The following is a 16,086-nucleotide window of genomic DNA, read 5'->3' as shown; positions in this document are numbered from 1 at the left end:
AAAAAAAATATTTAAGTTTGTTTTTAAAAAATGTTTTCAATTTCAAAAATTATTTTCTACTCTAGTATAAATAAAAGATATTTCTCAAAAACATTTTTCATTCATAAATCAAACACTAAAAATCTTTTTCGGAAAATATTTTCTACTCATCAACCAAACATGAGAAAATAAGTCAAAAATTAACTTGTTTTTCAGGAAAAACATTTTCTAGGAAAACATTTTCCTTCATACCAAACACACCCTTAGTTTCTTTGTCAACTATGGAGGCGGAATATAAAGCAGCAACTCTTACTGCTCAAGAATGTGTATGGCTCCAGCCTCCAAGGACTTGCTGAAGATTTGCATCTATCTATATCAAAGCCAACTATGATCTTTGCAGACAACCAAAGTGCCATCAAGCTCGCAAACAATCCGGTATTTCATGCAAGAACTAAGCACATTAAGGTGGAACATCATATCATTCGAGGTACGAAGTCAGGAGAATATTGCTGATATCTTCACCAAGTCAATTCCAAAAGTTTCATTTGAGTTTTTTCGCGGAAAGATTAGGATAGTTTCAAAAAATCACTTTAAGGGGGAGTGTGAAAATAGTTAAAGATGATTTTTTGAATAACATAGATTTCTCTAGAATATGTCCTAGTGTAGAAACTTAGAAATTGTCTTGAAGAAATATCTAGATATTCTAGAGTAGTTGCCTTGAAGAAATATCAAGATATTTAGAGTAATTGCTAGAAGATAAGTTCACTAGAACTTTCTTGTAGAAGTCTCTAGAAGAGTTTCTACAACCATCCATAGACAAGTATAAATAAGGGATGGCCTTGTACATTTATATTCAAGGGAAAATCAAAGCAATTAAAGAGTCTTCTTCCAATACAAAGTTCTTCTTTCCAAATTCTTTCTTTAACTTTCTAGCTTCCTCTTCTTCTTTAGTTGAATCTTTCGATCTTACTTAACGATCTTGGGCTAACAAAAGGCTTCCCGAATTATACTTTTCTTCTGCTATTCTCTACATTCAATTACGCAAGATCATGATTCATGGGACTGTAAAGCTGGCAGACATTCCATTTAACCTTTGTCTGGCAATTTTACTTACCTTTTTCTCCCTTTTATTTTGTCAATGTAACTCCTCAATGATTTACTTTGAATGTGTCAGCTATCCAATAGGTTCAGGAAAGGAAAATTACTTTTGGGTGTAAATACATTTCCCCTCCCACACCTCCACTTGTTGTTGTTAGTAATAGTAGTAGATGATTAGGTAAATCTCTGTACTTCAGAATTCTCTGAAAGACTGAATCTACTTAACTAAAACTTTCTACTTTTAGCCTAAGTTTTGGTAATGATTTCTTCCAATGCACACTGATCATATCCCACATTTTAAAAAAAAAATTCAAGCCATACACTCTATAAGAAATCATTAAAAGACGGAATCTTTCAACTAAAAATTTCCACTTTTAGCCTAGCTTTTTGGTAATTATTTCTTCCCAGTGCATGTATCTGTCAGCCCGTGGATTTTCATTGTGTTCGGCTGACTTTTTGCTAGCAATTATCCCTTAGCGCTTATGTTTGAGAATAAATGGAACTCATGTTGATTAGCCAACCCTTATTTGAATTCTTTTTCTGCTTGAGTGAATAGTACTTGAGATCTGCTTTAGTTATAGCTAGTCTGATCAGCTTTAATAAGTGGATTTGTGTTGATTCTTTTTTCAATTTGTTTGTGGCAATAATTGTTGTAGTTATCATCCTTTAATCATTTTGGTGTCACGGTTATAGATATATAATGGTACATCTAGGATTCCGTTGTAAATGGCATAGAGTGTTGTTCAAAGTTAGAGGCCGGACTCTGGTAAGAGATCAAGTGGTAAAAATATCGACCTGCTAATAATAAGAACAAAGTTGTTGGGAGATAAATGACATTCTAAAACATGTCTCTGCATGCTCACGGTATCCTTCCCGAGTTTTGCAAAACTTCTATTATGTCTCCTATCCTTTCTTATGAATTCCCATGAAGGAGTAGTAGCCTCTGTCTCTGGATAGGTTTATTCATTTTCCATACGTCGTTGACATATTATTCCTGAAGCGCCAAGGTGAGAACTTATGAAAGCCATTTTTCTTTGTTTTAAACATCAACAGTGCATCTTTTAAAAAGGAAGTACAGAGACTGTGGGAGCTGTCTATCAAAACAGACTCCCCAGCTAAGATTGAAATGCATGTTGTAAGCAAAATTTAAAGTACATGAAAGCTGATGTGAAAAGTGATTCAACTGCAACTACTTAGATTCCAATTTATGAATAAAGACGGAGTTTGGAAAGAAAATAATTTGTTGTTGAGTGAAGCTCTTATACAAGGTTCTTCTAGGCCCTTTGCTGCTTTATATCGTTGCCTTTGTAAAATGCCATGATATCAAAAATCGTTCCAATGATGATAAAGGTTCAATTAGCGTTATATTTTTTATGATCCTTTATGGTTGTTGGTATTTGTGATGACTTATATGAGTGCTTACTTGATTAGAATATGTGATTCTGATTCATTATTTTGTTTGTTAAAATACTCAAAGGTTAGCCAAGTCCCTTTTGCAGTTACTTTTTGTCTTCCATGGAATAAAGGTAATTAAAGTTGAAACTTATTTGTCTTCTTCGCGTGTCCTGATTCACTCTACCATAAAGCATGTGTGTACATGTTTTAAAAAGTAGTATTTGAGATGACTATTCAGAGGTTGTTGTATTCAGTGAGTAGAATACAAAACAAGATCCTCTAACCCATCTAAGCTAACAACTCTTTCTTAATTTCTCCTCTTTGTTTCGTATGTAGGTTATGATTGTCGCATGCAGCATATACGTGTTTTCCCTCTATAAGGTATTCTGGAGTTTTTGTTTTGTGTTTCATGCATTTACACTTAGGTGAGAAGCCGTATAAGGAACTTCTTTTCTAAGCCTCTGAAAATTGTTTTATATCATACATTACTGGAATGAACTTTTTTTCCCTATTTCTCGTCTGTGGAATATTCCAATATGTTCCTATTAGGCTGCATTTCATCCTGATTATATTATCTGTTGCAGTTTCATGATTTCCACTGCCAACTTGAGCGAAACTATTTGGTCAAAGGAGATAACATCAATCTGTAAAGTTGGATGTCAAACATTGTGTTTCCCAATCTCAAGAATGTTAAAATTGCCAGCTGCATAACACATTGTTTGAAAGAGGCGATAAGCTTTTTGAGCTTTCAGAGTTCCTACTAAAGAAGGCAATGACTTGAAGAAGTCCGTTATCATATCAAAGATGAGAATCTGCTGGAAATGTTCAGAAAGATGTGTTTCCCAATATTTATCACGATTCAGTATGAAATTCTTAGACAACCCAAGATCATTTAGAAATCTCATGATTACTTTCCAAGAGTCTTGTTCACGACTAGACTGGAGGTGGTTTTGTTTTGTCATACTAGAAAAATGTCACTTTATATTGTAGCTTCTGACTTACTGCAAATATTGTGCAGTGATTATTATAACCCTTTATATGAAGAGAAGTTAGTATGAAGCAGAGGAAATTTGAAAGCATCATTTTATATCATGTTCACTAAAATTCAGAAATGATTTTACATCCTGATCATACAATAATTTCATGGAAATTATTGCTCCCTATCTTCATCATTTGGAGATTTCAGGAAGTCATCATGTTCTCAAGTGTAGGCTTGTAGACATGTCATATGCGGTGGATGTTAAGCTTACGTTCGACATTACATGTATCAAAGACAAAGTTGAAAATGAATGTCTACCAGCAAATATTGGATGTCTTTGGGAGACCACTTGTTCCAAGTGTCCTGATCAGTCAGCATAAGAGAGAGAATGTGAAGGAGAAGAGCATCCAACAATTGACTGATTTGGTTTTTGGTTTGCAGCTGTTGTTTCTTCTATCTTTTCGCCGAAATCCATGGTTGATTTTTAGTCCAGAAAGGCTAAAGGCTAGTGCACTTTAAAATGATCATATCCCGCAAATTCTTCGAAATTCTTTTAAAAAATAAAATAAACTTCTCCCAAGGATTCTTTAAAATGATCATATACCGCAAAATCTTTGAAATTCAAGCCATGCACCACTTCAACTAAAATTTCCACTTTTAGCCAAGCTTTGTGGTAATTATTTCTTCCCAGTGCATGTATCTGTCGGCCCCTGGATTTTTATTGTGTTCGGTTTACTTTTTGCTCGCAATTTGTCCAGTGCTTATGTTTGTGAATACATGGAATTCATGTTAATTAGTCAACCCTACTTTGAATTTCTTTTCTGCTTGAGCGAATAGCACTCGAGATCTGCTTAAGTAATAGTCTGATCAGCTTTAATATGTGAATTCCCAGTTTCTAAGCAGTAGTGGTCTGTGTCTCTGGCTAGGCTTATTCATTGTCCAAACATAATAGATATATTATTCCTGAAGAATTAGCTGTGGAAGACAACCTCATAACTTAAGGAAGGGACTTGTGGTAGCTATTCAATTTTTGACTATATCTAACTCAGGTCGGATATATCCAAGATTGTCACAGCCTCTACCTGTATAACCTACACAACTCTCTTACTCTAACTATCAAACCCGTCCCGTCTTTCTCTTTTCTTTTACAATTGCAGTCATTATGAGCTTACCAAGTATTATGAAAGATGAAAGAAAATATATAGATGAAGTACAAGTTCAAATGAAGTGTGTAGTTTTCTTCTTCGAATGAAATAGGCTTCTTATAGAATTTTGTAGTGAGGCTCTTAGTTCTTTAAAAGGAGAACCCAAGGGAGTTTCTTTCAATCAATGATTTGTAGTGGTCTATCATTCTGCTTTCACTTCTGATGCTGATCTTCTATCCTTTCGATTTATTTATTTCCAAGCTTGAGGTTAATCTTCCATCTTATGTAGTTCTTTCTTCCTTCAGCGATTGTGATTCCCGTAGATCTGGTCTCATGATTCAGGAGGTCTTCAATCCATCCTTAGCCCTTGATCTTCTTTCCTTGAAATCAATTTGAAACTAACAAACACAACCCCAACAAAATAAAGAATAGGTTCCGATCATTACACTTCAACTTGTTAGTATTTAATACAGTATTTTCAGTTGCACATCATTTTCTTCAAGTTCAGACTCTTCAGATTTCAGATTCTCAATCTGTTAAAGTTAAGTGTAAGACCTTTTTCCATAAGCTAACACCCCTTGAAGGAGTGCTGCCTGATGAAATCAAGAACTTTATGGATCTTCAGAGTCCACGTATGGATATTAAATCAGGTGATATCCATAATACAAGTAAAGTAGTTGAAGGCGAGTTTCTTGATTTGCTGGCACAAGTAGAAAGTAAACAACAATGGGCAACTGGACCAATTCTGCCTACAAAATTTGATTGTATCTCGAATAAGAATGAGATATTTTTGGAGTGGCTGGATAAACAACCTCCGTGATCAGTTCTTTATATATCATTTGGAACATCAACTACATTTTCTGATAGAGAAGTCATGGCGAAGGGACTTGAACAAAGCAAACAAAAGTTCATATGGGTAAATCCTTTCCTTAGCTTGACATGATTCTCTTTCCTTCTGGGTAATCCATCCTTACCCGTTGATTGTAGATAATTCAATCTTTGTTCATAGATTTCTTTGTGCTGATTTGTGCATAGAGGATTTAATCCCTTCTTAGGTTTTGTGTGCGGTCTACATTCCTTTCTGGCCTAACTTTTTCCTGCAATTTTATTTTTGTCATGTGTTTTTCCATAGCTTTCTCGGAAAGAAATGGCAAATGCCATAATGACATGTTCTGATAAATTATAGTTTCATTTGTTCAGTTTTTTGGCATCACAATCATAAGACTTTGATGCTATTGAGAAAGCATCAATGGGCATGTACAGACAAATAAATATGAGGACACATAATGAACTTCTCCAGAACAATTACATTTTTAACAGAAATTCTGAAAAGTTAATTGTCATACCCATGTTTGAAATGATCCTTCAAACACACCCCACAAGAGTTGACAATCGGGAAACATAAATCATGAAATCCAACTCTGCAAGTCAATTTGGCCAAATAATTTGACACAAATTGGCAATCACGCTAATATCCGGAGGAAAATTACAATAACAGAGAAATAGGACTTTTCACAACTAAACGGTGGCAACTTTTATTCGAACCGCGTCTCTTCCTAAAGGATTTTGATTTTTAAACTAAACGGTGGCAACTCTTCTTCCATAACATGCGTCTCTTGCTGAAAAGGCGCCTGTTTTCATAAGAGGGACATTTAAGTAATTTAACTTTTAAATTCTGGACATACTTATAAATACAGAGGATTCTTCTTGTTAATGCTGAACTGTCAAAGCATTTTATTGTCTGAGAAACCCTATTCATCTCTATCTGTTGCCCCGCACCAACCCCAAAAATGTTGAGAAATTCGAAGAAGCGAAAGGTGAAATTGAGAAAATCGAAGAAGCAAAAGGTAACAGAGGAAGAAGCACCAATCAATAAGTTGCCAGATGCAGTCCTCGTTAAAATTCTCTCACTTCTGCCAACAGAGGAAGCATTCAGAACTTGTGTTATCTCTAAAAAGTGGCAAACTCTCCCAACTTTAATTCATAGCTTCAATTTCAATTGTTCAGAATACCGGGAAAGAGAAGATATATCCTTTATTCATAATGCATTAGAACATTCCCGCTCTTCCACAATTGAAAAAGTTCGAACTCGACTTAACTGAATGCATGGACTTGTGTCAATTAGACTACAATTTGAAGTTTGATTTTGATTTCCTAGTCAATCGTTGTTGTAGTTTTGCTGTTGAGAGAAATGTGGAAAATCTTGTATTGGGTTTATATAGTCCTGAAGCGTGCCCATTGCCTGAATCTCTCTACACCTGTTCGTCATTGATAACTTTAGATGTTACGCTATGTTGTGGCTTTATTAATGATGCGGTCATTTCGTGGAACTCTCTAAAGAGCATAACATTGGGGTATGTGGTGTTTACCGATGAGGACATGGTGAAATTACTGTCAGGCTGTCCTTCATTGGAAACAATGGAATTATATAGGTATGACGGTTTCCATCGCCTGGAAATTAATTCATCAAAATTAAAGACACTGAAGCTGATAGATTATGGGATTCCTGGAGTTAAAGATGAATTAGATGGGGTTTCTGGAGTTAGAGATGAATTAGAAATTATTGCCCCGCATCTTCAGAATTTGGAAATATCAGGAGATTTTCTTGATGTTAAGTGTAAACTTGTTAATGTCTCTTCTGTGGTTAATGCTAAGATTAATTACAACAATGAATGTATCAATCACGTCCCAAATGTTAATGAAGAACACAACTGCCGTGACTATCATCAAGTATTATATTCCCTCATCCAAGAAAATCTTCAAAAGTTATGTTATGCAACTGAGCTAACAATTGGAAATTGGTTCACACAGGTTTGTCTTTAACTCGAAACTCCTTACTCCTTTTTTGGTTAATCTCAAGCAGACAGTTGTAGAATGTAAACATTATAGAATTAATTACAGAAACTTGTGGCCCATTCTCCTGTCTAGTTTTTAAAGTAAGGTTCTTTATTCATAGCGGAAAAGATATGTCCTGAAACGAGGTTTTAGACAATTAAATTTGTCAAAGTATGTACTATCTGTCTGTTGTGAAGTACTTCCCTGTTATTGTTACTGCTTTCTCCGTTATTTACTAGTTTCATTGGAATTATTGCACCAGGTCATGTGCATGATGCAGTTCTAACGGATACCCCTTTCAGATTTTCACTGCAAATATCTAACCCTGCAGTTGCATATGAAAAAGTTTAATTTGTATGGAGTAGTTGGTTTTTTGAGAGCCTCGCCTCAGGTGGAAACACTCAGCATAGACATGCAAACTATGTCGGTAACTTCCTGGAACTTATCTCTTCTTTTTACATATATTCATTTTCTTGAAGTTTTAATACCCCTCCACTTTGCTTCCGAAGAAGAATGCAAACATTTCTTAATTATCAGTAAGAAGCTTTGCTTATGTCACTGTAAAGCTTCACGTTACCATAGTAAGTATTGTTGCTTTCTTTGTGGAAAATGAGTTCTGAAATGATAATTATAGTAGCGCTATCACTTTTTTTTAAAATTAAGTTTGTGCTATCACTTTTGCTTTGATTACTTACACCATCATAATCATTTCCCAAGTACCATTAACACTTCTATAGAATCACGTTTTTTCAGATTTGTGCAATTTCATTTAAGCTGACTTGCATTTGGTCCTGATTATATTTTGTGTCTCCAGTTAGATGATACTTGCAACTATGTTGACAATTCACGCTGCAACTCTGAGTTACGTGATTTGGCCAAAGGAGATAATATGAATTTGCAGAATTGTGTTTCACGACTTGAGTTTCACAACCTCAAGAATGTCAAGATTGTCATCTCATCGAAGCTGTGCTTGAAGTATCATGTAAAATGGGGCTTTAAGAAGCTATTCAAACTTTCAAAATTTCTGTTAATCAATGCATCCGTTTTGGAGAAGTTCATTATCATATCAAAGAGAAGAAGGTGTGAGACATGTTCAGGGAACTGTCTATCCAAATATTTATTTCTATTGGCTTTCAAATTGTTAGATTGTCCAAGATCGTCCACCAATTCTGTGATTATATTCCAGGAGTGAGTTTTTCATGACTTCATTACTGGTTGTTTTCTGTCTCAAGATACTAGAAATGTCACCTTATATTAAGTTTGTAAATAATTACTAGTTTTACTATTGGATTTACCCTTGTGGCATACCAAATGTTATGGTATATTGGTTTCTTATGAAGCTTTTTTTTGTTATATTGATGTTGAGATTCTCTTGTGACTCTTATTTTGCTGGATCTATTAAGATGAGCGATTTGCAAGTCACATTCTTTTATGATTATTAGCCGCATTAAATGTTATGTTCTGCTACCTTTTCTTTGTCAGTAGCATCAAGGTCTGTGATTGTGCTATTGAATCTTTTTACTTAAAGTCAAAGTCATATGATTAGATCTATCTTTTTCTTCGGGCATTTGTTAGTTGGCTGGGACAGCTTACAAAACGTTGTGACAAAATTTTTGGAACAACAGCTCTCTTGATAAATGTCGTGCGAAATAGTTTTATTTAGAAATGGCAGTGTGTAATACTTTTTCCATTTTAGGGATCACATACAAAGTTCAAAAAGGAGGCACTGCAACTTTAGTACTAATTCAAACAGTTAGTTAGTAAACCTCAGTAATGGTCATATTGAAGAGGACTATTTCTGTACTGAATACTTCTGCTATAAAAACATTGCTTATTACTATCTTTGTGCAAGACAAGTTCCATAAGTAGGTAAACATGCATTTATTCCTCTGTTTCCAGTTTTATCGGCGCTGCAGCGACTTCATTTATTCCTCTGTTCCAGTTTTATCGGCTCTGCAGCGACTTTGAGTATGTATGTTTGGCCAAAGGATATAACTATTGATTTCAACATTGAATTTCAAGTTCTGTATTTCCTGGCCTCTTTCTGTTTTGTTTTTGCTGGTTTTAAAGAACCTATTTCCGGTACCCACTGAGCTAACTAATAAAACAACCTAGTTAGTGCACTAACTCAAACCTAGTTCTTGCACGAATGTCCTCCTAACATAGGAGCACTCCTACTAAGAAATAGAAGAGCAAATTTCTTTCTGTTCGATGACACAATGCCTCCCCTTCCCTCTGCTACACATCTCTTTCGTTCGCCCTAGACCCACCCACCAAATGGAACTCTTCCCTTTTTGTTGGGTTAGAGCGAGTATGAAGTCAGGGAGGAAGAAGAAGAGAGGGAAGAAATAATATACTAATATTTACCTTTCCCAGCTCTCAGAAATGGAGAAGGAATAAAAAATCTAGTGAACCCCTCAAACTCCGTAGGTAATTCGAGACAATTCAAGAAGAATAAGATAAGCTAACACAAAAAAGTCGATTTGATTGACAATATTTCTCTATAAATATGCAGATTTATGTAGCCAAGTCATGAGGGCTTCTTCTTCTATTCCCTTCGTGGAAGATAAAGGGAACTTAGCCCCTGACAAAGTAGTAGCTGACATAGGAATAGCTGGCAAAGCTCTGCTTCCGCTAAAATTCTGACTTATTTGGAAACTAGATTTGCTGCCCCTAATCCAGGCTGTTAGGGCAAACTAAAGTAGATATGACACCAGATAGCGCTTGTAGCACCCTTTTCTTAAACATACACACTCTTCAAAATTTATTTAACAATTAACCGATTTGGTACTGAACCACCTTCTCCACCTCCTGCTTCATTAGCCAGTTCAATGCTTTGGGTATATAGTTAGGTGTTTCCATGTAGACTTCATTCCTAGAGGTTTGAAGTTTGAAAAGCCCAAATTCAAATTTAGACTTGTGGTCTGTAAGTAAAGATAAAACTTTAGACCTACATGTCTAAATGGATGTTTTGGAAGTTTAATAATTACTATTATATAGTATACCTCCTAATTTCTTCTTTTACAACAGACACAATTCTATCTTTGTGAGGAGGCAGTACTCCTCCTAAACAGCACCAAACGAACTGATCACTCTACTCCAAGTCTTTATTTTTGTCGTAGTGAAAAAGTTATTAGTTTTTTTTTTAGCTGTTTGAGCTTTAGGTACAATATTCTTGTATTTCTTTTATGACGATGATGTATGTATAAACCAGTTTGTGTGTATCTCGATTATTTCATCACAAAGGTTATATTCAATGGAGATGAAAATATATCTTAAATTCAGTTTGTGGGAAGCTCCAAAGCAGCATTTTAGCTCCAATTGTGCTCATTAGCTCAAACATCATTCAGAAAAACACATAATAAGTATAGAAATAGCGTAGTTGTACTCAAATAGTGGTCAAGAGAACGTATTTGAGGGATAAAAAGTGGCTAAATGTAAATACCATAGTTGTACTCAAATAGCGGTCAAGAGAATGTATATGAGGGATAAAATATGGCTATATGTATGCATTTTATGACGAACATCACCTGCAATCAGAAATAAGATATGAGTAGAGATCGGTGTGATATGGGTTAGTACCTGAGAAACAGTCTTAATAGGCAATGGGGGGAGATTCAAATTTCGTGCCAGGCGAAGACCCAACAGGAGAGCTACAAGCTCGCTTTCAAATGCAGTTGAGCAACTGATGTTAGTGGTGTTGTTATGAACGGGCCAGGACCAATATGGGCAAAACAGCCCAATACCGAATGAAGAGAGATTATGTTTGGGATCCAGGTCGATAAATACGACTTATGAGAGCAAATTATACTCATGCAAATTGTTGAGAAAAAATGTCTAGTGCTCTGATCTCTTTTTTGAGTCTAGGGCGACAATTGGGCAGATTGGGTCAATTTGGACGGACCAAAATGGATTAAGACAATAATCGGGTCAAGATCCATCCCAACCCAACCCAAATTCACTTGGCTCGAAACGGGTTGGGTCAAAATGGGTTAGGTAGGGGGTTACTTTACGAGTCAAGACCAAACCCAACCCAATATTTACTAAATTTAATTGTTTTATTTGTTCTTTTAAATTATTTTAGTTCCTAATAAAATTATTTTTTTCCTTTATTATTGCTATATACAACATATCTAATTGAAAAAAAAAAGTTTGACAATTTTTTTCATGAGCCAATTCGGTTACATATTAATCCATTTTTTAATGGTTTGGGTTGGAATAGATTGAGCTAATGAATGAGCGAATCAATAACCCACTTATTGAGTTTGATTTTGTCGCTCCTATTCGAGTCTAAGTTTCTCATCTCTCTTCTACTTTATCTTCTTTAATAGTTTCTTTGTTTTATTAGTCCATAGTTTTTTTGCAATTTCTTTTGTTAGTTTCATTTTCATGTTGTAATTTTAAGTTTAGCGATTAGAATACTTAAATATTTTTATTATGAAATTGGAGTTAATACAATGAAAATGGTGGTATTAGATTGATTCAGTGGCGGCAGCGACCCAGAGGGTTGGATTCTTTGGGCGGAGCAGTACTTTTTCTACCTTGGCTTCTCCGAGCAGGATTGGCTACCTCTTTCTTCTTCTTACCTTGATGGAGAAGCTCTTACTTGGTTCCTTCTTTTTACCTTGATGAACTGAACGATCGTTTGATGCAAATACCCAAAAATCTGCGGAGCTTTCAAATACACCGAAGGAAAAATCTGATAAAGAAGATGGAAACTCAGAGGCAGCTCACATGTTTGATAAAATACCCAATGGAGTTTTGGAGGACAATTCTTCAGTTACACCGGCGAGCACAAACGTGGATGGGCCAAATTCAGAAGACATTGTTGATGACATGGTCAATGAGGAAAGCTCCCACAACAATGACTGTGCACTACATTCTCACTATGAGACCTTGCAAACCGAAGTGATTGTTGCGACATTTGACAAAACTATCGGTATTTCTTCGCACTTTGTACCCCTTACTTCTTTAGTGGTTAACTAGTTAATTACACTCTGATAGAAAATCCATTCGTTGATTCTAAACATGAGGGTGGGGGAAATATAGGAAACAATGTAGCTCGGGTGGTTGGCATTTCTCCTTTAAGAGATGAGACTAGTTATCCGGTTGCTTTTGCTTGCCAAGGGTATTTCATGTTGAATGTTTTTTGGAGATTGGTGAAAATTGAATTTTCATTTGATGGTGCCTTATGGCTTCACGTATTTCCAACTTAGCATATTTTGCGTGACGAATTTTGTTTGGGTAACCAAAGTAAAGTATCACTTTACCTTGACTTTCGATTGCACAAATGCAATTGGGTTGATACTGGACAAGAGCTCATTCTTTCAGAATTTTTGTTGTCTTATTTATGTGCTTACAAGAACTGCACCGTTCTGGCTTTTTCTCTTGATGGTGTCACTTGGTTGGGTCGGATAATGAGATCAAGGATGATTTCTTTTAAGGGTTTTGTAACACTCTACATCTGTTGTGCAGAGTGACATGACGAGGCAGAAAGTGGTGAATTGATTGGCAAAGAATTAACACTATCTTTACAAGGGAAGAAGATGACGGATCTTTTTTAACACTAGCCAAACTCTCTCCGTATGAAGAGGGATCTTTTTTAATGTCGGTGGTTGCTAACTATACACCCTACACATCACCCACTCGATTCTATTGAACCATCCCAACAGATTTCCCAGCTAAATCTTAGGGATGGACGAACCCATGTGATTTCTGATAACCCAGTTGCTAACAGGGGTCATTTGGCTACTGGAGCCTCCTCATACGCTAGTACGATGAAGAAAGCAGCTCAGCTAGCTTCCAAAGCTACTCCTAGAATCTCTGTAGCAAAACAAATGACCAAAATCGGTAAGCCTGCTGTATTTTTTTATCGAAAAGATTATTTTGAAACTCTGGCCTCTGATTGCAAATTCATGATTTTGGGCAACCACGCCAAAAATTGAAATTAACAGGAAATATTTACTACTCAAATCCCTTTCAAAGCTACTGTTAATATAGCTTATGTTGATGCCAAACACATCTATATAGATGTGGAAAATATTTCTGACTACAACCTAGTCTATTTCCAAAGATTTTTGTACATAGGGGAGCATCATCTTAGATTTCTGAAACGGAAGCCTGATTTTGTCCCTGGTGAAGAAACTCCCTTAGCACCCATTTGGATCATTTTGCCTCTCTTACCTTGGCATTGCTATCATTGGGAGACAGTTAAGCAAATTGTGGAACAAATTGGAGTCCTTCTATCTTTAGACAAAGCTACTATGAGTAAAACTAGAGCTATGAAGCCAAAGCTAGAGTGGAGGTCAATTTGATCAAAGGTCTTCTGGACAGTATTTGGGTTGGTTTTGATGATGGGGACGGAGATGGTTATTGGCAACCTCTAGAATATGAGGGGGTTCCCAATTATTGCCAACACTGCAAACACCAAGGTCACAAGGAAACACAATGCAGAATTTAGGCAAGAGACATTGACATCAATAACAACAAAGAAGAGAAGTACAATCAAGGGCAAACTAGAGGCACAGATCAAAAGGATACGGGAAGTAATAAACCTGATGCTAGTCACATGGCAGGAAAGGATATACGATCCCAGCAATTTCATAATGGTCAGGATGAACAATGGAAAACTCATCAACCCAGCAACCATAGCAAAGGTATGATGGCACGCATAGAGATATCAACCCAAAACAAAAACAAGAATGCCACTCAGAGATACATTCCAGCCAAGGAGGTATCATAAGAGCAAAACCAATTTAATGCCCTACAGGAAACTAGTGACAAACCTGACACATCCATTCAGATAACACCGACCCTCAAACTACTACTCGAATTGCTGAACCAGAGGTCCAGATACTTGCCAAGAACTCTATCACTCAGAATAATGATCAAGAAGTCCAGATTCTGAGCAACAACCATGTAGATGATCAAAGCAACAAGGATAGTGAGAAACATCTTCCTCTAAATCACAGTCATGCCAACAATGAAGATTCCAATCAAGGCCAATGTGATATTGAGAGTAGAAGCAAAGAGCCTTCAGATCCTGAGATCAATAATAAGGACCCTGAACACCAATCCAAGGACACTAATAATGAAGAGTCCAAAACTGTTGAATCTAACACAACTTTTGACTTAGGCAGTAATTCTACTTTCATTATGACCAATATCTTATCTCAGAAGGACAATGAGGACAAAAACAGTTCTAACACTCTCTCCCTATAATCAGTAACATGGTTTTTGGTACTATTAGTCACAAGGAAGGGGGAAATATCTCTGAGCCCATTATAAGCAAAGAAAGGAACAAAGAAATTCCACCCGTTGAATCTCCTTGCAACTTCCAGATGAAAGAAAGAACTCAAGACACAGGGTTTTTTGATCTAACACCTCTGAATTTTGATCTTAACCAGGACTCTCAAATGGACAATACTAAGGAAGAGTTGAACATTACCTCTCAACTGAACAATGGTAAGGAGGTGTCTCAAGTGAACAACTCTATTGACAACCCTGTAGACGGTGCACATGACCAGACTCGGAAACAATGTCCAAACAAGTACTTGGTCTCTACAGAAGTGCATAACAACACTCGACAAAGTGCCCAAGCCAGGAAAAGTGCTAGCAAAAAAGAGAAGAAACAAGAGGAATTAAATAGTCAGAACAACCACTCTCATGCCATCCAACACATAGTTCATCATCGTCTGGATGGAAATTTTACTCTTTCAGTACCAGAATGTGAGTGTTGATGAAGAAATAACCCCTTATTCTGAAAAGGAGGCTGATGTAAAAGGGATCATGTTTCTGAAACTAGTTCTGAAGAGACTGCTGAAATTCTGATACAAACTTTTGGACCTCAAGATCATGATCAAGTAGTTCAAAAGGAAATGAAGAAGGCCATTCAACAGGGTAATCTATATCCTAGAAGCCTTAACAATAAAGCGATGTCCATATCAAAAGAACATGTCGAACCTAAAGATCTTCAAAGATCCCAAAGACAAGAGTCCCAACGAAAAAATACCAATGATTAGCCTCCTTAACTTGGAACATTAGAGGGATGATATCCCAAGCTGCAACTGAGATTTGCTATATCTCTTATTCAGAGACACAAAATTTGACTCTTTGATATCCAAGAACCTATGGTGGATGATCTAAATATACATGACTATTCACGAAAATTTGGTATGTCAGGATGTTTCTCTAATGTCAACAACAATGTTTGTCTCTTCTGGAACAATGATGTAAATTGTGTAATCACCTTAGATACTGAACAATTGGTCAATTGCAAACTGAGCCATATTTCCAAAGATTCTCCTATGTACCTGTCTATTGTCTACGCTAAATCTACTATAAAAAAAAGATAGAATTTATAGGATGAACTCAGAAATCATGCTACTTCAGGCTCTTTTCCATGGGCAGTATGTGGTGATTTCAACACCATCATATCTACGGAAGAAAAGAAAGGTGGCAATCCTTTCAACATCAGGGATAGCATGCCTTTCATTAACTATATAGATGATTGTATGCTTATGGATGCTGGTTACTCCAGTGTTATGAATGGCGAGCGCCATTCACCAAAGGCGATATGGCGAGGCGAGGCGAGCCATTCTACACTGAGGCATGGCGACATCAAAAAGGCGACCTAAGGCGACCAGAAGGCGACGT

This window comes from Solanum tuberosum, unplaced genomic scaffold, assembly GCF_000226075.1.
Source record: "Solanum tuberosum cultivar DM 1-3 516 R44 unplaced genomic scaffold, SolTub_3.0 scf00099, whole genome shotgun sequence".
Lineage (NCBI taxonomy): Eukaryota > Viridiplantae > Streptophyta > Magnoliopsida > Solanales > Solanaceae > Solanum > Solanum tuberosum.
Note: the sequence above shows the minus strand (reverse complement) of the source record.